This window comes from Somniosus microcephalus, chromosome 11 (assembly GCF_052327205.1).
Source record: "Somniosus microcephalus isolate GS21.2 chromosome 11, FLI_Smic_1.0, whole genome shotgun sequence".
NCBI lineage: Eukaryota > Metazoa > Chordata > Chondrichthyes > Squaliformes > Somniosidae > Somniosus > Somniosus microcephalus.
Window position 1 is genome coordinate 86,399,561 of NC_140997.1, and position 24,903 is coordinate 86,424,463.

Consider the following 24,903-nt stretch of genomic DNA (forward strand, 5'->3'; position numbering starts at 1 on the left):
TACATCAGGCTGAATTTTAGCAAGCAAAAACGGGTGGTTGGATTCAGGTCAGATGTTAAAATTTTTAAAATCTGAACCCCGACCCCAACCCGTCCACTTAGACTCATAGAAATTTACTGCACAGGAGGCCATTCGACCCATTGGGCTAGATTTTCGTGGAGCCGACAGGCGGGGTTTCAGGCGTGTGGGGGGGAAAATCCCAAATTTGGGGGTCCCGACACCATCCCGCCCAAAACCCCGCCCCACGTAAGTTTCAGGGGCGGCGGGTACCCGCCCCGCACTGGGACCCGCCGAAACCAGGCGGGAAGGGATTAGTGCCAATGAACTGCCTGTTAACAGGTAGTTAACAGGCAGTTTTTAGCCTAATCCCTATTTTGAGGGGTTTCGTGTGGGTTTCCCGACGGCTCCAAACCACGCCAGGTTAGAGCAGGCGGGCCGTCGGGTTGAAGGACTTGGAGGGGTCGCAATGTCGGTGCTCAGGTGAGTGATGGGTGCATGAGTGTAAAGGTAAGTGTGTTTGGTGTGTCTAAAGTGTGTAAAGAACTTTTACTTATCTGTACTTACCTTAACAGCCTTTCTTCCTGTAGCCGTCGGGAGCGCATCACTCAGCCGGAACTGAAAGCTGAACGGCTGCGATCTGTCAAAAGTGACAGCCTTCAGCTTTGAGTGCCGGTGAGAGTTTTAACTGAGTCTGTGCAGAAGGACTCATGTTAGAACTCAAGTGTCAGTGTTTGACAGCTTCAAACAGCTGTGAAACACTGATATTTCATCTGTCAAAAACTCTTGACAGATGAAACTGCAGTCTGTGACGTCACCTGTTGCCGGGTGGCCCTTAATTGGCCTGCTGAGCCCGCTGGGCAGGCTCAGCAAGGTCAATCAAGGGAAAATCGTGCGGATTGGCCGGACGTCGAAGTAGGCGGGTCAAAAACCCGAAAGGGAAAGACCCGCCTTCTTCCCAACAGGTTCGGGAAAATCTACCCCATTGTGTCTGTGCCGGCCGAAAAAGAGCTATCCAGCCTAATCCCACTTTCCAGCTCTTGGTCCGTTGCCTTGTAGGTTACGGCACTTCAAGTGCATATCCAAGTACTTTTTAAATGTGATGAGGGTCTCTGCCTCTACCATCCTTTCAGGCAGTGAGTTCCAGACCCTTAACACCCTCTGGCTGAAAAAAGTTCACCTCAACTCCCTTTTAATCCTTCTATTACAATTAAATTTCGATTTCAAAATTTTCATCCTTGCTTTCAAATCCCTCCATGACCTCTCCCCTCCCTATCTCTGCATTCTTCTCCAGCCCCAGAACCCTCCAAGATACCTGCACTCCTCTAATTTTGCCCTCTTGAGCATCCCTGATTATAATCATTCAACCTTTGGTGGCTGTGCTTTCAGTTGCCTAGGCCCTAAGCTCTGGAACTCCCTCCCGAAACCACTCCGCCTCTCTTTCCTCCTTTAAAACACTCCTTAAAACTCACCTCGATCTGCCCTAATTTCTCCTTATGTGGCTCAGTATCAAAGTTTGTTTTATAACACTCCTGTGAAGCGCCTTGAGACTTTTTACTACGTTAAAGGCACTATATAAATACAAGTTGTTGTTGTTGTTGTACCAATTACTTTAAATTGATGCCCCCTGGTTATTGACCTCTTTGCTAGGGCAAATAGGTCCTTCCTATCCAATCTTTCTCGGCACCTCATAATTTTATACACTTCAATCAAGTCTCCCCTCAGCCTTCTCTGTTCCAAAGAAAACAACACCAGCCTATCCAACCTTTCCTCTTAGCTAAAATTCCCCAGTCCTGGCAACATCCCCGTAAATCTCCTCCTTACCCTCTCCAGTACAATCACATCTTTCCTGTAATGTTGGGGTCAGGAGTTACAGTTAGTGTGGGGGGGCGGGGTTAGGGGTTAAAGTTGGGGTCTGGGGTCACGGTTAGTGTTGGGGTTAGGGGTTAAACTTAGGATCAGGGTAGGGGTTAGTGTTGTGGGCGGGGACTGTCAGCTCGCCACTATTGACCCCGCCGTTGTTACCAGGCGCCACCTCCTTTTTTCACTGAGGCTCGGTGTTCTGCTGCTTTGAATGTGGAGGAAGGGGGACTTGTCCCCATCCAGCCCCCATTGCCAGCTCCCCCCTTCACTCGCTTTCTCTTTCTGCTCTTCGGCTTTCTCCGAGCCTGGGATGGGGGGTGGTGTGGAGGGTGGAGAGAATCCTTCAGCTTCAGGCTGTCAGTGCCCCGGCTGCCTTCAGAGGCCTGGCCAATGTTGGGGGATGTTTGTAATGTCAGCCGGTGTTAGCAGCTGGGCCGAGCAGGGCCACATTGCAGAGGCTGAAAGGTTTTAGGGTTTTACTTCCGGGCTTTACGTAGGTGAGACAAGGGGCAGGCAGCCAACCCACTCCCGCTAAATATTTTAATGAGGCTTGCAGCCTCGGATTTAACCTGCTTTACAGGTTTTACAGTGGGCAGCCTGGTATCCCAGGCCTTGGGAAACAACAGAGATTTGGCAAAACTGGCTCTCCATCATTTTCCTGGGGGTTCTACTAGTCTCCCATCTGAGTTACAGTGGAACATCAGTTGAACCCCCTAGGAATTTTGGCCCCTCGCTGTCTAGGCTCACACATGAAGAATACTGAGGTGCCAAAAGTGAGGAGATAGAAGCAAACTGGAAAGGAGAATCTGACCCTCAGCAAAGAAAAAGAAAAACACATTTTATTCCCTATTTAACATACACTGAAAACCAGAATAAGAAGTCTGCATACAGTCTGGCATGTCTCACACTGTGAAATCTGCCCCTGTTGCTCAGAATGTTGTACCAACGTATTAATAGTTTAAACAAGGCAGGAGCATCAGTGAGATCTGAATTTGCTGTGTTCCATCTGTTTGCTTTTCTCGCTCCCATAAGGACTCCTCATAGATGTACAGAATGTCTGCAGACAGTCATTGACTGGTACTCACAATGATAGCTGCATGATCAGACACACCCAATCAAAATTAATGCTGTTTCTATTGAAGGGGATACTACTGTAATCTAGCTGTGAAACCAGTTAATCATTGCCCATGTCTTTTTTCTAAACTGCAAGAGAAAAGATTTCAATAATGCATATTGCAACTGTTTCGATGCACAGTTTTCAGACATATTCACTCAGCAATAGAAAGAACTTGAATTTATATAGCACCTTTCACATCCTCAGGATGTCCCACAATGCTTCGCAGCCAATGAAGTACTTTTGAAGTGCAATCATTGTTATAATGTAGGCAAACATGACAGCAAATTTGCAAACAGCAAGGTCCTACAAACAGCAACCAGATAAATGACCAGATAATCTGCTTTAGTGGTGTCGGTTAGGGAATAAGTGTTGGCCAGAACACAGAGAACTCCCCCGCCATTCTTCAAATAGTGCCATGGGATCTTTTATATCCATGTGAGAGCAGACAAGGCCTCAGATTAACATCTCATTCAAATGATGGATGGCCAAACCTCCCTACTAAAAACACTGAGTGCTACTGAAAAACAGGAAGAGTTGCTCTGGTTCCATTATGTTTTTTCTACCTCGTAAGGCACTCAGAGATCTTTACTTGAGGAGTGCTATAGTAATGTAAGTTGTTGTTATTGTTGTGTACTTAACGACCACTTACAGAGCAGCAACGTCACAGGCCACTATTTTTGCTGCGTGTGAGGATCGAAGAAGGGAGAAAATTAGCATTGAGCAAAACGATGCTCAAGTTGCTAATTACTGGGAGCAAGGGCTGAAGCGGACAGTCACGTACAGTAATTGAAGCAGTAGTATGGAAGTCTGCATGAGGCTTCCCCGATGGCTTAATGAGTTTATTCAGTGAGCAGCTGAGTTATACAGACCAGCTAAGTCCCAGATTCAATCTCTGGCTAGCTGATGTCAGTTAGAGAGTGATAGGATGGTTACAACCAGCATCAGCACCAATAGGTTTGGGCTTGACAGGGTAGATGCAGGGAGAATGTTTCCCCTGATTGGGGAGTCTAGAACCAGGGGTCACAGTCTCAGAATAGGGGGTCAGCCATTTAGGACTGAGATAAGGAGAAATTTCTTCACTCAGAGGGTGGTGAATCTTTGGAATTCTTTACCCCAGAGGGCTGTGGAGCCCCAGTCATTGAGTATATTCAAGAGATCGATAGATTTTTGAATATTAAGGGAATCAAGGGATATGGGGATAGTTCAGGAAAGTGGAGATGAGGTAGAAGATCAGCCATGATCTTATTGAATGGCGGAGCAGGCTCGAAGGGCCAATGGCCTACTCCTGCTCCTATTTCTTATGTTCTTATGTTCTTGTGAGAGGGAGAAAAACAGTCCATAGCCTGTGGAACTCTATCATTCTAAAACATGATATTCTGTAACACACAATGGATTAACTCCTAGCACTGCCTTGTGTAAAATAATATGGTACAGAGTCAGCTTCATTCCTGAGTCAGAAGGTTGTGGTTCAAGACTTGAGTACAGATAGATAGCCATTTTAATGGATGAAAAATTGGTTGGACTGTATATTGGGAGTGCTTATCCTTTGCACCTCGTATTCCAATATATGTTCCAGTTCCGTGCTAAGAGTGCAACAGTAGAAAATTACCCCTGAAAGTACTGAGATATACAGAGCAGGATGTTCTTGGGTTTTCACTTCCACTACTGAGCTATTAGTGGAACATTACAGCAAGCAGAGAGAACACCTTCACCCATTCACTTGGGGCTGGATTTTTATCCAGGTCGGTGGCATAGTGGTTAGCACAGTGGTTAGCACTGTTGTCTCACAGCGCCAGGGACCCGGGTTCGAATCCGGCCTCGGGTGACTGTCTGTGTGGAGTTTGCACATTCTCCCCGTGTTTGCGTGGGTTTCCTCCGGGTGCTCCGGTTTCCTCCCACAGTCCAAAGATGTGCGGGTTAGGTTGATTGGCTATGATAAATTGACCCTTAGTGTTAGGGGGATTAAATACGTGGGGTTACGGGAATCGGGTGGGATGTGTGTCGGTGCAGGCTCGATGGGCCGAAATGGCCTCTATCTGCACTGTGGGGTTTCTGTGATTCTGTGAACTGAAAGGCAAGTGTCTAACCCAATCCCCACATTTGTTTGTATAATGAGAAGTGTTTTCCTAGATGTCCAGCTGAAATCGAAGACGAGCTTTGTTTTGTGATCCATAGGTGGGTATTCAATCAAGGGCAAAACAGAACAGGTCTCAGAAATTGGGAAGAGAGGAAAATTTAGGATATATCAGCAAACTCAAGGTCAAACCAGCAAACTGAGACAATAATAAGCAAGGGCCTCTACATATGGGGTGAAATAGCTGGACTGTGTTGGCACAACAAAGCTTCTCCCCAGTCTTATATTCATTAATAAATAGACATTCTTATTATGAACACAGCTAGCTTTTGCTAGACACTTTTATTGAGCACATGTGAACTAGGTACAGTATCTGTAGAGGCTTCCATCTTGACTGCTGCCTTGTGGGTAGCCTAGTGCCTCATGGGTAATGTAGTCTTAATATACATACAGCTGGGTAGTGTAGTCTTATACATACAGCTATATACAGCTCTACACAGCTCTACGGCTCCACCTAGTGTCCACTATAGAATGACATGTTATTGATCATTACATCCCCCTTTCTTTGAGGTTTAACAAAATCAATATCAATCAACTTTCAAGAAAACAATAAAGATAATATCAGTAACACTTTTGTTAGTGCTCTATAAACATAAACATTTTCAAAACAGTCAACACATTTTCAAAGCTTTACATTGTACTCAAAGATTAAGTCTATCAGGCTTTTTTACTTCACGTGTGGATCTTCTCAACACGGGTAAGTCTGATGTGTCTTCATGAGATTGTTCTGGCGGTGAATGACAAGATGCAGTTGCGGCATTGTCGGTTAGGATTGGCGGTTAGGATCAGATCAGCCATGATCTTATTGAATGGCGGAGCAGGCTCGAGGGGCCGATTGGCCTACTCCTGCTCCTATTTCTTATGTTCTTATGTTCTTATGTCTTTGACTGTCACTTTAAGTCTGCATACACCTAAGCTATCTATTTTCTGTCCATTATAGTCCTTTAGTAGTACTGACTTTTTCTGTATTTTGGGCTTTTCTTTCATATTGTTAATGTCACTCATACTGATTAAGTTTGCTTTTGCCCCAGTGTCCAGTTTCAATGTAACTAATGCTCCATTTACCTGCAGTGGGATCATCCATTTGTCCTCTTTTACTACATTGACGTTATGTTCAGCATTGTCCATTTCTGAGGGCTGCACATTTTCTGTATCCTTTTTGATATCGTCACATGACACCATTCGTACAAAAAATGTCTCACTTAAATCAGTGTCCTCAATTACATTAACTCGTTGCCCTTCCTTAGTTTTTACTTTTGAAAAGCATTGTTTGGCAAAGTGATTCTTTCCATTACACTTTGTGCACATTTTTCCAAACGCTGGGCATTGTCTTAACTGGTGTTTGTAACCACAGTGTTTACAATTAAAAATTTCATCCTCCGATTGCTTTTCATTTCTGTTCTGCCCACGTTTCTTCCCCTTGTAGGACACAGCACCGACAGCAGCATTATCACTCATTACAATCGCATGATTATTGATTTCACTGAAAGTCTTCGCGTGCTTTCGAGCTAGCTCGCTGGCTTGGCATATTTTCACTGCATTTTCCAAATTTAGTTCGGTTTCTCTCAACAGACATTCCCTGACTTTTTTATCATGAATACCAAACACAATCTGGTCACGAATCATGGATGATTTCAGCTCAGAGAAATTACATGTCTGTGCTTTCAGTTTCAGATCAGTTATAAAGCTATCAAAAGTCTCATTTTGTTGCTGTGTCCGAGAACGGAAGATGTATCTTTCATACATCTCATTCTTTTTGGGAGAGCAATGTGCATCAAATTTTTTTTAGCACATCTTCTAATTTTTCTCTGTTCTCCTCTGGATTAAATACAAATGTAGTAAATACCTCTATCGCCTGTGGGCCTGCAACCGTAAGCAGCAATGCTATCTTCCTTGTTTCTGGCTTCGTACCGAATCCAATGGCTGCAATGTAGAGTTCGAATTGTTGTTTAAGAGTCTGCCAATTGTAGTCGATATTTCCTGTGAGTTTCAAACGCTCTGGTGGCTTCAAATTCTCCATGTCGCTTTTCACAATTTTCAGCAGATCTTCACCATCCTGGTACCATCTTATGTTCATTAATAAATAGACATTCTTATTATGAACACAGCTAGCTTTTGCTAGACACTTTTATTGAGCACATGTGGACTAGGTACAGTATCTGTAGAGGCTTCCATCTTGACTGCTGCCTTGTGGGTAGCCTAGTGCCTCATGGGTAATGTAGTCTTAATATACATACAGCTGGGTAGTGTAGTCTTATACATACAGCTATATACAGCTCTACACAGCTCTACGGCTCCACCTAGTATCCACTATAGAATGACATGTTATTGATCATTACACCCAGGTTGACGCATCTAAACAATGTCAACAGTGTAATATAAATGAGGCTATAGACAGCCTCAAAGTCTCGTTATGCAAAAGTGGACAATCACTCTAAGTGTGTACTTGTGTACGTGTATGGATGGCCTGAGGCTTGAATCATCTTTCCAACCTGCATAATGCAGTGTGAGCCCACCAAGTAAACTTGTGTAATATAGAATGCAACTCCTCTACAGAAATTCCACAGGACTTGGAAAGGAAGGAAGATCTGAGAGCACCTGTTCAAGAATGTTGGCACAAGCCTGCAGGTACATTACTGAGTGACAAAGATACACACTGAAAGGTCCAGCAACTTTCTCTTCCCACAATAGCAGGACCACTTTCCTTTCAATATTTTCCATTCTTCTCCCCTCCTCTATTAGTCCCCCCACTCCAGGCCCAGGCAAGATCAGCTAACCAAGTGCAGGACAGGGATCAAGCTGGGACCTACCTTGTCTGTACAGCACAGTACTAGACCAGGTGGTGTATTTACCAATTTAGTCATCGTAAGGAGTCTTATTTTTGTACAATCATCCCTTTAGTAATAAACTTAGTAGCTACTCAAAAGTAAAAACAGCATAGAGTTAAGCCATAAAGTCCAATGTTTGATTCCTAGTCTGTCCTGAATTAGATGATCTCAACAAAGGCTGTATTACGCGCACTATAATTGGTCTCAACACTTGGGTTAGGGAGGGCAAAGACCAACTTGGGTTCACATTCTCTACTGTTAACCACCGAGCCTTGCTGAAGAGTATGCATGTATGGACATTGGTGATAACAGGAACACCTTTGACTGTGATCCATCCACAGCTGAATAGACTGCTGTGACTCACTGTCTAGATTCACACATGAAAAGTGGTATCTTGGGCAAGGCACCAAAGTGTAGCCAGCTCCCATAGAACCTTACTTCCCCAAGCACCTTCAGGACAGGTAGAGAGAAAAATCCAGCTAGATAAAGTAATACACTCAGCTTACAAATCAGGTGGAACTTGGTTTCAGACAGCCGAACAGGCTAGAAATCCATGAAAATGATTCAAAGCGCATATTTTATCAGTCTTCTGCAACAATTTTCTGCATGACAGTTACTGAGCTAAACTGAATGAATAAACAAAAAAAATCCTAAAATAACAAATGCAATTTCACAAATGAGTCGCAATCACAATACTGTTTAACATAATGATTAGAAGAACAGTGGAAAGTTGTCAAATCAATGGCTGTTAAAGAGCATTCTGGAGAAAGACCTTGGAGTTAAACAACACCTAAAGGCAACTGACCATTTGCTGAAATGAAACGCTGGCTCTTTACCTTTTATTGCTGTTATTGTATTTTTGTGTTTCAATCTCAATGCCATCTAGAATAAAGGTACCAGAAGAAAAAGCAGCATTCTAAAAATAAACTCTGTGCACGCTTGTCGCAGTTTGAACGGCACCTGAACCATTAGAGATTTTCATTAATTCCTTTGCAAATATTCAGTGAGAGCCGTTGGTCCTGGGATTGTCATTTTTCATATCCTTATTAGTTCCTGGAGGACCAAGATTAAACATTTCCACCCAAATATAATAACAACTGCTTCAAAAAATCAGTTACCAGTAAATTATGAATTCTGTTTTCATTTTGAGTATTGTGAGCACATTCTGTCAGAACATTTCTACTCACTATCTCAAGGCTTTCACAGCTCTGAAATGCTGCAGACCTTTTCAACCTCTCTCTTCATCATAACCTACGAACCTACGAACATACGAACATACGAATTAGGAGCAGGAGTAGGCCACTCAGCCCTTCGAGCCTGCGCCGCCATTCAATAAGATCATGGCTGATCCGATTACTCCACATTCCCGCCTACCCCTGATAACTTTTCACTCCCTTGCTTACCAAGAATCTATCTACCTCTGCTTTAAAAATATTCAAAGACTCTGCTTCCACCGCCCTCTGAGGAAGAGAGTTCCAAAGACTCACGACCCTCTGTGAGAAAAAATTTCTCCTCATCTCTGTCTTAAATGGGCGACCCCTTATTTTTAAACAGTGACCCCTAGTTCTAGATTCTCCCACAAGAGGAAACATCCTCTCCATGTCCACCCTGTCAAGACCCCTCAGGATCTTATATGTTTCAATCAAGTCACCTCTTACTCTTCTAAACTCCAGCGGATACAAGCCTAGCCTGTCCAACCTTTCCTCATAAGACAACCCACCCATTCCAGATATTAGTCTAGTAAACCTTCTCTGAACTGCTTCTAATGCTTTTACATCCTTCCTTAAATAAGGAGACCAATACTGTACACAGTACTCCAGATGTGGTCTCACCAATGCCCTGTATAACTGAAGCATAACCTCCCTACTTTTGTATTCAATTCCCCTCGCAATAAACAATAACATTCTATAACCTTTCTTTCTCGCTCCTCTCTCTTTAATTTATAAATAGCAGTATGGTCAGTGTTGCTCTGAACTTTACCCTCTTGTTCATTCAAAACTGCAAACATGCCAACTCAGACTATTTCTCATCCCACAATCTTCCTGTGTTAGAATCAAGACTGATCATACAGTCTGCTAACCCATTCTTTCCTAGGACCTCAAAACTGTGGAACTCTTCACCTCCTTCGGTCTTCCCTTTCCCTTACAAGACTGAAATCAATAGATTTTTGTTGGTTAAGGGTATCAAGGGATAAGGAGCAAAGGCGGGTAATTGGAGTTGAGGTACAGATCAGCCATCATCTAATTGAATAGTAGCACAGGCTCGAGGGGCTGAATGGGCTAATCCTGTTCCTATGTTTCCTATATTCCTATCTATAGGTTTATAAAGGTAGTGTAACATCAACTAAATCACTACTTTCTGATTTATCTCAACTTTCGCGCTACTCTTTTCAACCTTGATGCTGTTCTGCGCTATGAGCTTTGGCCATCAACCAGAATTCTCAACTTTTAAAAGAGCAGTGAAAACAAATTTTAAAAACATCCAGGAAGACTTTTCATGTGGAGCACTGCAGACATGAATAAAATGAAAACACATTCACCCTGTATAGTCCTTGACTAAACAAGAAATTCTGTGGTGAATTAACTCACTGGTTACTTTTTTAAAAAGTTGTATTTTATAATGTTACATTGTAAAGTTACTTCATGACAGATGTGCAGACTATTTAAATACAACCTAACTTTAAACTCACCAAATGATGGCGCAGTACATCCCTTATGTGTTTCTTTTGTGAGCAGCAATTTCCTTTGGCTTCTGCCATCATCGCTATCAGGTATCAATTCTTTGGAGGCCCTTGTATTGGTAGGTGACTGAGGAATGCTGGGTAGGGTTCGAGACTTTGCCAGCAGAGGCCGCTGCAACTTTCTGTCTAAAGACCTAAGGAAAGACCAAAAATGTATTTCCACCTTAATGCACAGGAAATAAACAGCTTGTTTTTGCATCATTACTATGAGAAGAAGAGCTACACATATTCATTCCACAAAGTAGTTTAAGTTTCTAACATGTTACTTGGTCATAAGATTGCTTGTATGTTTGGGAGGTTCCATTTATATGCTGTTTGTTATTAAAACAATAAAACATTGAAGAGTTTATCATATACCTCAGATTGTAATTTTTTGATAGGAGAGGTCCTTATCGCCATGCTAGCAGGCCTATACTAAGCCTTTTGCGTATGGAGGAGAAAATTGAGGAAAAATAGTCTTTTGGTTCATAGCAAGTTGAAAAATGTCACTGCAGCTTCTGCTTTACTCCACAAATTACTCCCAGGTAAGTTGTAGCACATGTTTGTAAAGTAAGGCAAATCGCCTCTGCCTAATCTGCCTAGAGAAGCAGACCCTATTGCACCACTGTAACTTACACAGTTTTCACGCCAGCACTCTGAGTGAGAGTCATAATTTAATAGCGTTCTAAAGCACTGGGTCTCTTTGTTGCTATGGAAACTTCACTAGTTGAGAATGTATGTTCAGCTTTGTTGAGAATATCATTGTCTTTGCAAAAACAACAATTCCAATTGGTAGAGCATTAAACATTGGTACATGGAACAATGCAGTTCATCTGAATGCACTGTCCAGAGATGCAATCCGCTCTGCCCCACATCCCAATCACATTTCTCCCTCCCATGCCCACTCCATACTCCACAGAAGTAATTACATTACTTACAGAAGTGGTAATATTTACCTGACAGATTTGGACAAACTTGCCAGGGTACCATGCATATTTGTTTAAAGTAGGGTGCTAATTTGGAGCAATGCTCAAAGGAAAATTAAACTTATTGTACAGATATAAGTCTGGAGAACTGTGTCTGCTTTTTCACTAGGGTGCAGCAGCATAGACAGAACAGGGTGAGATATGCCAGTGTCAATCAAGCCAACTTCCATTAATCCTTACAGTGCGCGATGCAGGTGTATTTAGTGTTCTTTTGTCTGGGTGTTTTACATTTGTAACAATGTGTGTGTGTTCTACTTGTTAATCATGTGCTCCTTCTAAATGTTTCCCCAATGGGAGGAGGAGGTCAGATGGATGGCTGCTGGGTGTCAAGTGTTTGCCTATTGGGATAGATATGGTCTCGAGTTGGGTCAGTAGATGGCCCTGCAACTACATGCACCAGGAAATAGATATGGTGGCTGATTGGACCTGGATGCCATATGATACATCACAAGTTATTTGATTGGCGTGGCTGGGAGTTTTGGATATGGCATCATGCTGTGATACATCTCCATCATCCATCATCCATGCCAATTCCTAGCATTCCCCTGCTGCTGGTCACTCCCTCAGCACAGCTAGAGTGAGAGTGAGAACAGACCGCTGGACGTCAATGAGGTAGGCGAAGAGCCCCAGTCATAGCATTTGGAATGGTAGCTGTACCTCATCTTACAACCTCGACTAATGGGGGCTCTGCTGCAGAGGGGCCTGAAGTTGCCCATATTCTCCCTGACGGGATGCAGCTCAGACAGGCAGTCACGCAGCACTGTACAGATGAAGACTGTGGATTCCTCCATGGTTGCAGAGACACAAGGCAGGCTGTGTAGAGAAGAGCGAGAAGCTTGATCCCTGGTTTAAAAAGTCTGAGTTATGAGGAAAGATTGAAGGCACTTGGACCTGAAAAAGGGGCATCTATGAGGTAATCTTAGAGAGGTATATAAGATAGTTAAAGGAATGGAAAAGGTAATTCCAGAATATTACATATAAATTAAATTGTGAGAGTAGGGCAAAGGGACACAGACTCAGTCTGATAAAAGGTAAATTTAGGACTTATACCAGGAAATTCTTTTTCACACAAAGCATGATCAATGAACCGAATAGATTTCCAGATAGAATAGTAGAGGTGAAAACCCTGGAATCATTTGAGAGACTTTAGGACCTTTCTGGATGGCTGAAATTAGATGGGCCAAAAGGCCTTATTGGTCTGTAACTATCTTGTGATGGTCTCCAACTGTTAAGGCTAGTTACACACTCTAAAATGATTCCATGATGTGCTGATGTTGAACTACCAAAGTGTGCTTCTAGGTAGACGCTTGAAATCTGAACCCTTGTGCTCAGCAACTTTTTTAAAATTCATTCTTGGGATATGGGCGTCGCTGGCAAGGCGAGCATTTATTGCCCATCCCTAATTGCCCTTGAGAAGATGGTGGTAAGCCACCTTCTTGAACCGCTGCAGTCTGTATGGGGAAGGTACACCCACAGTGCTGTTATGTAGGGAGTTCCAGGGTTTTGACCTAGCGACGATGCAGGAATGGTGATATATTTCCAAGTCAGGATGGTGTGTAACTTGGAGGGGAACTTGCAGCTGATGGTGTTCCCATATGCCTGTTGCCCTTGTGGTGGTAGAGGCTGTGAGTTTTGGAGGTGCTGCCGAAGAAGCCTTAGCAAGTTGCTGCAGTGCATCTTGTAGATGGTACACACTGCTGCCACAGTATGCCGGTGGTGGAGGGAGTGAATGTTTAAGGTGTGGATGGGGTGCCAATGAACCGGGCTGCTTTGCCCTGGATGGTGTTGAGCTTCTTGAGTGTTGTTGGAGCTGCACTCATCCAAGCAAGTGGACAGTATTCCATCACACTCTTGATTTGTGCCTTGCAGATGGTGGAAAGGCTTTGGGGAGTCAGGAGGTGAGACACTCGCCACAGAATACCCAGCCTCTGACCTGCTCTTGTTTCCACAGTATTTATGTGGTTGGTCCAGTTAAGTTTCTGGTCAATGGTGACCCCCAGGATGTTGATGGTGGGGGATTCGGCAATGGTAATGCCATTCAATGTCAAGGAATGGTGGTTAGACTCTCGCTTGTTGGAGATAGTCATTGACTGGCACTTATGTGGCGCGAATGTTACTTGCCACTTATCAGCCCAAGCCTGAATGTCATCCAGATTTTGCTGCATACGGGCACGGACTGCTTCATTATCTGAGGAGTTGCAAATGGAACTGAACACTGTGCAATCATCAGCGAACATCCCCACTTCTGACCTTATGATGGAGGGAAGGTCATTGATGAAGCAGCTGAAGATGGTTGGGCCTAGGACACTGCCCTGAGGAACTCCTGCAGCGATGTCCTGGGGCTGAGATGATTGACCTCCAACAACCACAACCATCTTCCTTTGTGCTAGGTATGACTCCAGCCAGTGGGGAGTTTTCCTCCTGATTCCCATTGACTTCAATTTTACTAGGGCTCCTTGATGACACACTCGGTCAAATGCTGCCTTGATGTCAAGGGCAGTCACTCTCACCTCATCTCTGGAATTCAGCTCTTTTGTCCATGTGTGGACCAAGGCTGTAATGAGGTCTGGTGCCGAGTGGTCCTGGCGGAACCCAAAGTGAGCATCGGTGAGCAGGTTATTGGTGAGAAAGTGCCACTTGATAGCATTGTCGGCGACATCTTCCATCACTTTGCTGATGATTGAGAGTAGGCTATAGGGTAGTAATTGACCGGATTGGATTTGTCCTGCTTTTTGTGGACAGAACATACCTGGGCAGTTTTCCACATTGTTGGGTAGATGCCCGTGTTGTAGCTGTACTGGAACAGCTTGGCTAGAGGCGCGGCTAGTTCTGGAGCTCAAGTCTTCAGCACGACAGTCGGGATGTTGTCGGGGCTCATAGCCTTTGCTGTATCTAGTGAGCTCAGCCATTTCTTGATATCTGACTGGCTTCTGTGATGGTGGGGACCTCAGGAGGAGACCGATATGGGTCATCCACTCGGCACTTCAGGCTGAAGATGATGGCAAACGCTTCAGCCTTGTCTTTGGCACTCGCGTGCTGGGCTCCACCATCATTGAGGATGGGGATACTTATGGAGCCTCCTCCTTCCGATAGTTGTTTAATTGTCCACCACCATTCACGACTGGATGTGGTTGGACTGTAGAGCTTTGATCTGATCTGATCCGTTGATTGTGGGGTCACTTAGCTCTGTCTATAGCATGCTGCTTCCGTTGTTTAGCATGCATGTAGTCCTGTGTTGCAGCTTCCCCAGGTTGGCACGTCATTTTTAGGTACACCTGGTCCTGATCCTGCTCCTGGCATGCTGTTCTACACTCCTCATTGAACCAGGGTTGGTCCCCTGGCTTGATGGTAATGGTTGGGTGAGGGATATGCCGGGCCATGAGGTTACAGATTGTGGTGGAATGCAATTCTGCTGCTGCTGATGGCCCACAGCGCCTCATGGATGCCCAGTTTTGAGCTACTAAATCTGTTCTGAATCTATCCCATTTAGCACGGTGGTAGTGCCACACAACACAATGGAGGGTGTCCTCAGTGTGAAGACAGGACTTCATCTCCACAAGGCCTGTGCTGTAGTCACTGCTACCAATACTGTCATGGACAGATGCATCTGCGACAGGTAGACTGGTGAGGATGAGGTCAAGTAGGTTTTTCCCTCGTGTTGGTTCTCTCACCACCTGCCGCAGGCCCAGTCTGGCAGCTATGTCCTTCAGGGATCGGCCAGTTCAGTCAGTAGAGGTGCTACTGAGCTACTCTTGGTGATGGACATTGAAGTCCCCCACCCAAAATACATTCTGTGCCCTTGCTACTCTCAATGCTTCTTCCAAGTGGTGTTCAATATGGAGGAGTACTGATTCATCAGCTGAGGGAGGGCGGCAGGTGGTAATCAGCAGGAGGTTTCCTTGCCCATGCTTGACCTGAAGCCATGAGACTTCACGGGGTCCGCAATCATTGTTGAGGACTCCCAGGACCACTCCCTCACAACTGTATATCACAGTTCTGCCATCTCTGGTGGGTCTGTACTGCCGGAGGTACAGGACAGGGATGGCGATGGAGGTGTCTGAGACATTGGCTGAAAGGTATGATTCTGTGAGTATGACTGTCAGGCTGTTGCTTGACTAGTCTGTGGGACAGCTCTCCCAATTCTGGCACAAGTCCCCAGTTGTTAGTGAGGACTTTGCAGGGTCTGAAGCCGGTGCCAAGGTTGATGCCGGGTGGTCCATAATATTCTTATTATTGTTTTTCGTATTGGTTTAAAACTGAGTGGCTTGCTAGGCCATTAAAAAAAAAAAAAAATTATTCATTGATGGGATGTGGGCGTCGCTGGCTAGGCCTGCATTTAGTGCCCATCCCTAATTGCCCTTGAGAAGATGGAGGTGAGCCGCCTTCTTGAACCGCTGCAGTCCATATGGTGTAGGTACACCCACAATGCTGTTAGGAAGGGAGTTCCAGGATTTTGGCCCAGCAACAGTGAAGGAACAGCAAAACAGGTCCAAGTCAGGGTGGTGTGTGGCTTGGAGGTGAACTTGTAGGTGGTGATGTTCCCATGCGTCTGCTGCCCTTGTCCTTCTAAGTGGTAGAGGTCGCGGGTTTGGAAGGTGCTGTTGAAGGAGCTTTGGCGAGTTGCTGCAGTGCATCTTGTAGATGGTACACACTGCAGCCACAGTGCGCCGGTGGTGGAGGGAGTGAATGTTGAAGGTGGTGGATGGAGTGCCAATCAAGCGGGCTGCTTTATCTTGAATGGTGTCGATCTTCTTGAGTGTTGTTGGAGCTGCACTCATCCAGGCAAGTGGAGAGTATTCCATCACACTCCTGACTTGTGCCTTGTAGATGGTGGAAAGGCTTTGGGGAGTCAGGAGGTGAGGCACTCGCTGCAGAATTCCCAGCCTCTGGCCTGCTCTTGTAGCCACAGTATTTATATGGCTGGCCCAGTTCAGTTTCTGATCAATGGTAACCCCCAGGATGTTGATAGTGGGGGATTCAGCGATGGTAATGCCATTGAATGTCAAGGGGAGATGGTTAGAGTCTCGCTTGTTGGAGCTGGTCATTGCCTGGCACTTGTGTGGTGCGAATGTTACTTGCCACTTGTCAGCCCAAGTCTGAATGTTGTCCAGGTCTTGCTGCATATGGACACGGACTGCGTCAGTATCTGACGAGTCTCGAATGGTGCTGAACAGTGTGCAATCATCAGCGAACATCCCCACTTCTGACCTTATGATGGAGGGAAGGTCATTGATGAAACAGCTGAAGATGGTTGGGCCTAGGACACTGCCCTGAGGAACTCCTGCAGTGATGTCATGTGATTGAGATGAATGACCTCCAACAACCACAGCCAACTTCCTTTGTGCTAGGTATGATTCCAACCAATGGAGAGTTTTCCCCTTGATTCCCATTGACTTCAGTTTTGCTAGGGCTCCTTGATGCCACACTCGATCAAATGCTGCCTTGATGTCAAGGGCAGTCACTCTCACCTCACCTCTTGAGTTCAGCTCTTTTGTTCATATTTGGACCAAGGCTGTAATGAGGTCAGGAGCTGAGTGGCCCTGGCGGAACCCAAACTGGGCGTCAGTTAGCAGGTTATTGCTGAGGAAGTGCCGCTTGATAGCACTGTCGACGACACCTTCCATCACTTTGCTGATGATTGAGAGTAGACTGATGGGACGGTAATTGGCCGGGTCGGATTTGTCCTGCTTTTTGTGGACAGGACATACTTGGGCAATTTTCCACATTGCCGGGTAGATGCCAGTGCTGTAGCTGTACTGGAACAGCTTGGCTAGGGGCACAGCTAGTTCTGGAGCACAAGTCTTCAGTACTATTGCCGGAATGTTGTCAGGGCCCATAGCCTTTGCAGTATCCAGTGTCTTCAGCCGTTTCTTGACATCACGTGGAGTGAATTGAATGGGCTGAAGACTGGCATCTGTGATGCTGGGGACCTCAGGAGGAGGCCGAGATGGATCATCCACTCGGCACTTCTGGCTGAAGATAGTTGCAAATGCTTCAGCCTTGTCTTTTGCACTCACGTGCTGGACTCCACCATCATTGAGGGTGGGGATATTTTTGGAGCCTCCTCCTCCTGTTAACTGTTTAATTGTCCACCACCACTCACAACTGGATGTGGCAGGACTGCAGGACTTTGATTTGATCCGATGGTTCAGAGGGCAGTGAAGAGTCAACCACATTGCTGTGGGTCTGGAGTCACATATAGGTCAGACCAGGTAAGGACGGCAGATTTCCTTCCCTAAAGGACATTAGTGAACCAGATGGATTTTTACGACAACCTGGTAGTTTCATGGTCACCATTACTGATACTAGCTTTTTATTCCAGATTTATTTAACTGAATTTAAATTCCCCAGCTGCCATGGTGAAATTTGAACTCATGTCTCTAGATCATTAATCCAGGCCTCTGGATTACTAGTCCAGTAACATAACCAGTATGCTACTGTTCCCGCCTGAAGTAACCCTTGAGTTGATCCTCTGGCCAGCAGGTTACATCTCTTGCAATTCCACCTCCACTTCTTCCTCATCACTTGTGCTCTTCTCTTCATCTGCCATTCACTAATGATCCCATCCTCAGCAGTGGATATATCTGTGCTGGTGTTTGCCACTGTAGGAATGGGTTACACATGATGCTGTGAGATCTTGGCTAATGTTGTACATTGGACTCTCCTCCTCCACCGCTGGGCACCTAGAAGAACAGAAGAATAACATACTTTAGAATGTTAGCCGTGAGACAGCCTTTGTAACATGGCTTCACATGGCAAGACATCGTAGTGTATTAGGCTGTAGTGTTGCAACATCTGCCTGTGCGTGAGGGAGTGAATGGGTGAGTGAGTGAATAAGGAGGTAAGGATGAAATTTAAATGACATTAGCCACAAGCATGGAGGAGATCTTTGACATCACCATCCTCCCATTCCCTCTGTTGCCTCCATGCCCAAAATCTTAATGGCTATTTCTTCATAAGAAAACAAATGTTGCACCTTTGGTGACACTCCTCTCATCTGCATGTGCTGCTTCTTGTTATGTATAACCTTTTCTTGCAAGGAGTATGAAGGTATGAGAGTAGAATTGACTAAAGTGGACTGGGAAAACAGATTAAAGTGTAAGACGGTACAAGAGCAATGGTCTACATTCAAGGAGATATTTCACATCTTTCAAGATAAATATATTCCACTGAGGAAAAAGGGGAATAAAAGAAAAGACAGCCATCCGTGGCTTAGTAAAGTAATAAAGGATAGTATCTGACTGAAAACAAGGGCATATAAAGTAGCCAAATCTAGTGGGAGGATAGAAGATTGGGAAGCATTTAAAAGCCAGCAAACAATCACTAAAAGATTAATTAAGAAAGGGAAGATAGATTATATGAAAGTAAACTAGCAAAAAATATAAAAACAGATAGCAAGAGTTTCTACAGCTATATAAAAAGAAAAAGGGTGGCTAAAGTGAACATTGGTCCCTTAGAGGATGGGACCGGGAAACTAGTGGTGGGGAACATGGAGATGGCAAAGACGCTGAACAAATATTTTGTATCAGTCTTTACAGTAGAGGGCACTAAAAATATCCCAACACTGGACAAACAGGGGGCAATGGGGGCAGGAGGAGCTAAACACGATTAAATTCACTAAGGAGATGGTACTCAGTAAAATAATGGGACTTAAGGCGGATAAATCCCCCGGACCTGATGGCATACATCCTAGGGTCTTGAGAGAAGTGGCGGTAGGGATTGTGGATGCATTGGTGATTATTTTCCAGAACTCCCTGGACTCAGGAAAGGTCCCGGCAGATTGGAAAACTGCTAATGTAACACCCTTATTTAAGAAGGGAAGTAGACAAAAAGCTGGAAACTATAGACCAGTTAGCCTAACATCTGTGGTTGGCAAAATGTTGGAGTCCATTATTAAGGAAACAGTAACAGAGCATTTGGAGAAACATAATTTAATAGGACAGAGTCAGCATGGTTTTATGAAGGGGAAGTCATGTTTGACAAATTTGCTCAAATTCTTTGAGGATGTAACATACAGGGTGGATAAAGGGGAACCAGTGGATGTAGTGTATTTGGACTTCCAAAAGGTATTTGACAAGGTTCCACACAAAAGATTACTGATCAAGATAAGAAATCACGGGATTGGGGGTAATATACTGGCATGGGTGGAAGATTGGCTATCTAACAGAAAACAAAGAGTTGGGATAAATGGTTCATTCTCGGGCTGGCAATCAGTAACTAGTGGTGTTCCGCAGGGGTCAGTGCTGGGACCCCAACTCTTTACAATCTATATTAACGATTTGGAGGAAGGGACCGAGTGCAACATATCCAAGTTTGCCGATGATACAAAGATGGAAAGGAAAGCAGTGAGTGAGGAGGACATAAAAAACCTGCAAAAGGATATAGACAGGCTAAGTGAGTGGGCAGAGATTTGGCAGATGCAATATAATGTTGGAAAGTGTGAGGTTATGCACTTTGGCAGAAAAAATCAAAGAGCAAGTTATTATCTAAATGGAGAGAAACTGCAAAGTGCTACAGTACAAAGGGATCTGGGGGTCCTGGTGCATGAAACACAAAAAGTTAGTATGCAGGTACAGCAGGTGATCAGGAAGGCCAATGGAATCTTGGCTTTTATTGCAAGGGGGATGGAGTATAAAAACAGGGAAGTCTTGCTGCAGTTATACAGGGTATTGGTGAGGCCACACCTGGAATGTTGCGTGCAGTTTTGGTTTCCATATTTAAGAAAAGATATACTTGCTCTCGAGGCGGTTCAAAGAAGGTTCACTCGGTTGATTCCGGAGATGAGGGGGTTGACGTATGAGGAAAGGTTGAGTAGGTTGGGACTCTACTCATTGGAGTTCAGAAGAATGAGAGGCGATCTTATCGAAACATATAAGATTGTGAGGGGGCTTGATCGGGTGGATGCAGTGAGGATGTTTCCACTGACGGGTGAGACTAGAACTAGGGGGCATAATCTAAGAATAAGGGGCTGCCCTTTCAAAACTGAGATGAGGTGAAACTTCTTCACTCAGAGGGTAGTAAATCTATGGAATTTGCTACCCCAGAGAGCTGCAGAAGCTGCAACATTAAATAAATTTAAAATGGAGATAGACAGTTTCCTAGCAGATAAGGGAATTAGGGGTTACGGGGAGAGGGCAGGGAAGTGGACGTGAGTCTAGATTTGGATCAGCCATGATCCTATTGAATGGCGGAGCAGGCCCGAGGGGCCGTATGGCCTACTCCTGCTCCTACTTCTTATGTTCTTATGTTCTTATGATATATGAAATGTACTTATGTTGGTACCTTGCACTGGCATCATACTTGATGCTTAGCACATTTAATGGGTCAACATATTGACATGGCAACATTACACAATGCCCAGGAACAACAAAAGCATGCTTGTGAATTTAGAAAGATAAACAGTTAGCAAAGTGCAGTTCCTTTTCCCTCTATGATGCTATATCAAGTTTAGAATGAAGTGCAGTTAAGATACACTTTAAGACGACTTTGTAAAATGAAGCCGAATGTTAGCCCACTTACTTTGACAATCATGCATAGTCCATCAAATTTCTTCTTCACCTGCTCCCAGGGTCAGGACACAATGAGACAGCATTCATTCGCTCTGTCACCTTCATTCATTTTGCTCTGATACTGCTCTTTATTGCAGTGTGGATCATTCCTCTCAAAACAAGTAATCATTTTCTGCAAATCTTCTGCAACAAAACCTCCAAAGCGATATCCAATTGGGGTAGTTCTTGCCTCTTATCTGCCATTTCCCCCATTTCATCCCTCAGTTATAGGACAGTTTTAAAGGTGACTAGAGAGCAGTCTTTTAAGAGCTGTTGGAACTGGATAATCTGGCCTGACCCTGTGGGACTCTCGGCATGCACTGTGCAGCAGGAGTGGCAAATATATATTATAAATAGCTAACCTTACATTATAGCACAAAATCAGCCAGAAGCAGCACAATAACTGCAGCGCCCAAAGAGCAGAGGTTCCAGTGTCACTGCACTGGAACGGTTTCATCAGCCCCGTGGAGAAATGTGTGCCCAATGTGTGCCATAAAGCATGAATATGGAACAAACACAACCTCCAAATAACAAAGTTAAAATCTTTAGAACAAAGCAAACCAACAAAACAAATGTGTAACACAAATCCTCTCAATGCATAAATTGTGTTGGGACAGAAATGCTGCTGCTTTGAACAGATTTTCTGTGTGGAATTACATGTTTTATGCTGTTGGGTTGTAATCGATCATCTAAACACTTCACCAGAACAAAGCAAAATCAAAGTCTCAGAGGGGGAAAAAAATCTCATTAAATCAACATAATCCCTCAGGGAGAAACACAAGGCACAAAATGGATCCTGAGGGCTTATCCAGGATTTCACTAACTTGCTTCATATTGACTGACCCATCTTCAAGAGGATGCTTAACAAGTAAACTTCAGCTTATTCGAACAAGGGCATGGCAACTGATGCAGAAACATACTCTCATACAGTGTGCTTTTTTTCTCTCTTTTAAAAGAACAAGGACACATTCCCTCTGTATCTAATATAAAATTGCAGTGCCATTGAATGAAAACTCACACAGAATTCCCTTTGCATCAGGTTACAAAGCCACACTTCTCTAATTCCTACCTGCAGGAATGTAGCTGAGCTAGAACAGCTCCCACTAAAGTGATTTGCAGAAGGTGCTCCTAGCCACCCCGTCAGTCTTGCAGACACACATTCATTAGGTGAGGATCCTTGTGTCAAAACCCAAACCCCATAATTTTCTATGATGAATCTACCAAAACTGTCTGCACTGGAGATAAAACCGAATCTATTTTTAGGGGGAAGAGGAGGATTTTTTTGTGTTCCTGAAATTAAAGAGTGTCTGTGCAGGGAACAGAAACTGTTTAAGTGTTGGTACCCAAGCTTAAATTTTCAGACTACATGCCAGTGGTGAGGAATATTGCCCACTGTCAGTGTCAGAATGAGAGGGAATGTAATTTCTGCAGAATTTACCAAGTTGCAGTGTAAACATTTTTGAAACTTCAGATATCTTGATTGTTGTTTCAGATCAAAGCTTAGGTCACCCACCTTGAAGTTTAAACAAGAAATAGTGGCACAGTGGAACAAAGCCAATTATTAGGTGTTCAGGTAAAGTGCCCATGAGCACACAAACTTGACCTATGATAAAGGAGTTGTGAATAAAACTCTAATAGATGTGTTACTGGGTCCCTAACCTTGCTTAAATGTTTTAGTTGTAATTTCATAGAGTGACATAACCAAAACTCACGCGAGCAAACCTCCAACGTCCCAAGGCATTTCACAGGATCGTTATAAAGTAAAATTTGACACTAAGCCACATAAGGAGATATTAGGGTGGATTACCAAAAGCTTGATCAAAGAGGTAGGCGTTAAGGAGTGTCGTAAAGGAGGACAGAGAGGTAGAGAGGCGGAGAGGTTTAGGGAGGGAATTCCAGAGCTTAGAGCTTTGGCAGCTGAAGGCACAGCCACCAATGGTGGAGCAATTAAAATTGCAGATGTTCAAGAGGTCAGAAGAAGGCAGATATCTCAGAGGGTTGTGTGACTGAAGGAGATTACGGAGATAGGGAGGGGTGAGGCCATGGAGGGATTGGAAAACAAGGATGAGAATTTTAAAATCCGGGAGCCAATGTAGGTCAGCAAGCACAGGGGTGACAGGTGAATGGGACTTGGTGTGAGACACGGGCAGCAGAGTTTTGGATGACCTCAAGTTTATGGAGGGTAGAACGTGGGAAGCCAGCCAGGAGTGCGTTGGAATAGTCAACCCTAGACAAAGGCATGGATGAGGGTTTCAACCTTTTACCCTTGGCCCCTCCGTCCTTGCAAACTACCGCCCCATCTCCAACCTCCCTTTCCTCTCCAAAGTCCTTTGAACGTGTTGTCGCCTCTCAAATCCGTGCCCATCTTTCCCGGAACGCCATGTTTGAATCCCTCCAATCAGGTTTCTGCCCTTGCCACACTACCAAAACGGCTCTTATCAAAGTCACAAATGACATCCTTTGTGACTGTGACAAAGGTAAACTATCCCTTCTTGACTTGTCTGCAGCCTTTGACATAGTTGACCACATCACCCTCCTCCAACACCTCTCCACCGTCGTCCAGATGGGTGGGACTACACTCGCCTGGTTCCACTCATATCTATCTAATCATAGCCAGAGAATCATCTGCAACAGCTTCTCTTCCCGCTCCCGCATCATTACCCCTGGTGTCCCCCAAGGATCGATCCTTGGCCCCCTCCTGTTTCTCATCTACATGCTGCCTTTCCGCGACATCATCCAAAAACACGGTGTCACTCTCCACATGTACACTGACGACACCCAGCTCTACCTCACCACCACTTCTTTCGACCCCTCCACTGTCAGACTGCTTGTCCGACATCCAGTACTGGATGTGCAGAAATTTCCTCCAACTAAATATTGGGAAGACCGTAGCCATTGTCTTCAGTCCCCGCTTGTGATGAAATAACTCTGTGTTCTGGCATTTGTATTGTTGTTGTTGTTGTTGTACTTGTTAATGTCTGGAATGTTCCACTGGTGTAACCACTAATGCTCTCCCTAGCCCCGCCCCTCTTCTGGAATGTTCTACCAAGGGCTGGCTCGGTGATGACTGTGTTAACTTGATGCCATGTTCTTTCTTAATAAAAGCCTTTAGTCTTAAGCTTTAACCTCATGGATTCAGGCAGTTATTTGGCACATCACCGCTACAAACTCCATTCCCTAGCCACCAACTCCATCCCTCACCCTGGCAACTGTCAGGCTGAATCAGACTGCCATTGCCCATCCCCCCAACCATGCCTGCTCTCTGCTTTTTTCATTGAGCTCCTGGATCTCTTCTCAAATTTGGCTTCCCAATTCCTGGACTTCTCTGGACATTAAGACTACGCTTCTGCACTAGACTACACTGGACAACACCGTAAGACTCATCTGCTGTGTTTCTGATCTGCTGCTCTGTTGCTTCAATTTTAAAGTAACTTTGATCAGTTTACAGCCCTTCCCCCACCGCAGCAGTTTCCTGCTTAGCCTGTGACTGGTTCTACTGGTTTTCCAGCTTCAGCTACGGTCTGGTTCCTGTCTAGCGTTTTACTCTCCTGGGCCGAAGTACAGTCCTCTGCCACTTCTGGATCTTATGGTAACCTCCAACTTTGCCATCATCTTTCTGCCCCACAACCAATTCTGCACATCTCCTGGATTTTCATTCCCACGGAAATACATCCATGCTCCGATACTCTACCCTTCAAATAGCTTCTGGAT

The 24,903-nt window shown here is 44.6% G+C and overlaps 1 long non-coding RNA gene across 1 annotated transcript in view; it reads right to left on the bottom strand.

Moving 5' to 3' along the window:
• LOC147110694 (uncharacterized) overlaps positions 1 to 24,903 on the bottom strand; it is a 251,306-nt gene that overhangs the window by 78,029 nt on the left and 148,374 nt on the right. The window contains exon 2 of the long non-coding RNA XR_015080101.1: positions 10,629 to 10,813. This is a non-coding gene — a long non-coding RNA (uncharacterized LOC147110694). The remainder of the gene's footprint in view (positions 1 to 10,628; positions 10,814 to 24,903) is intronic.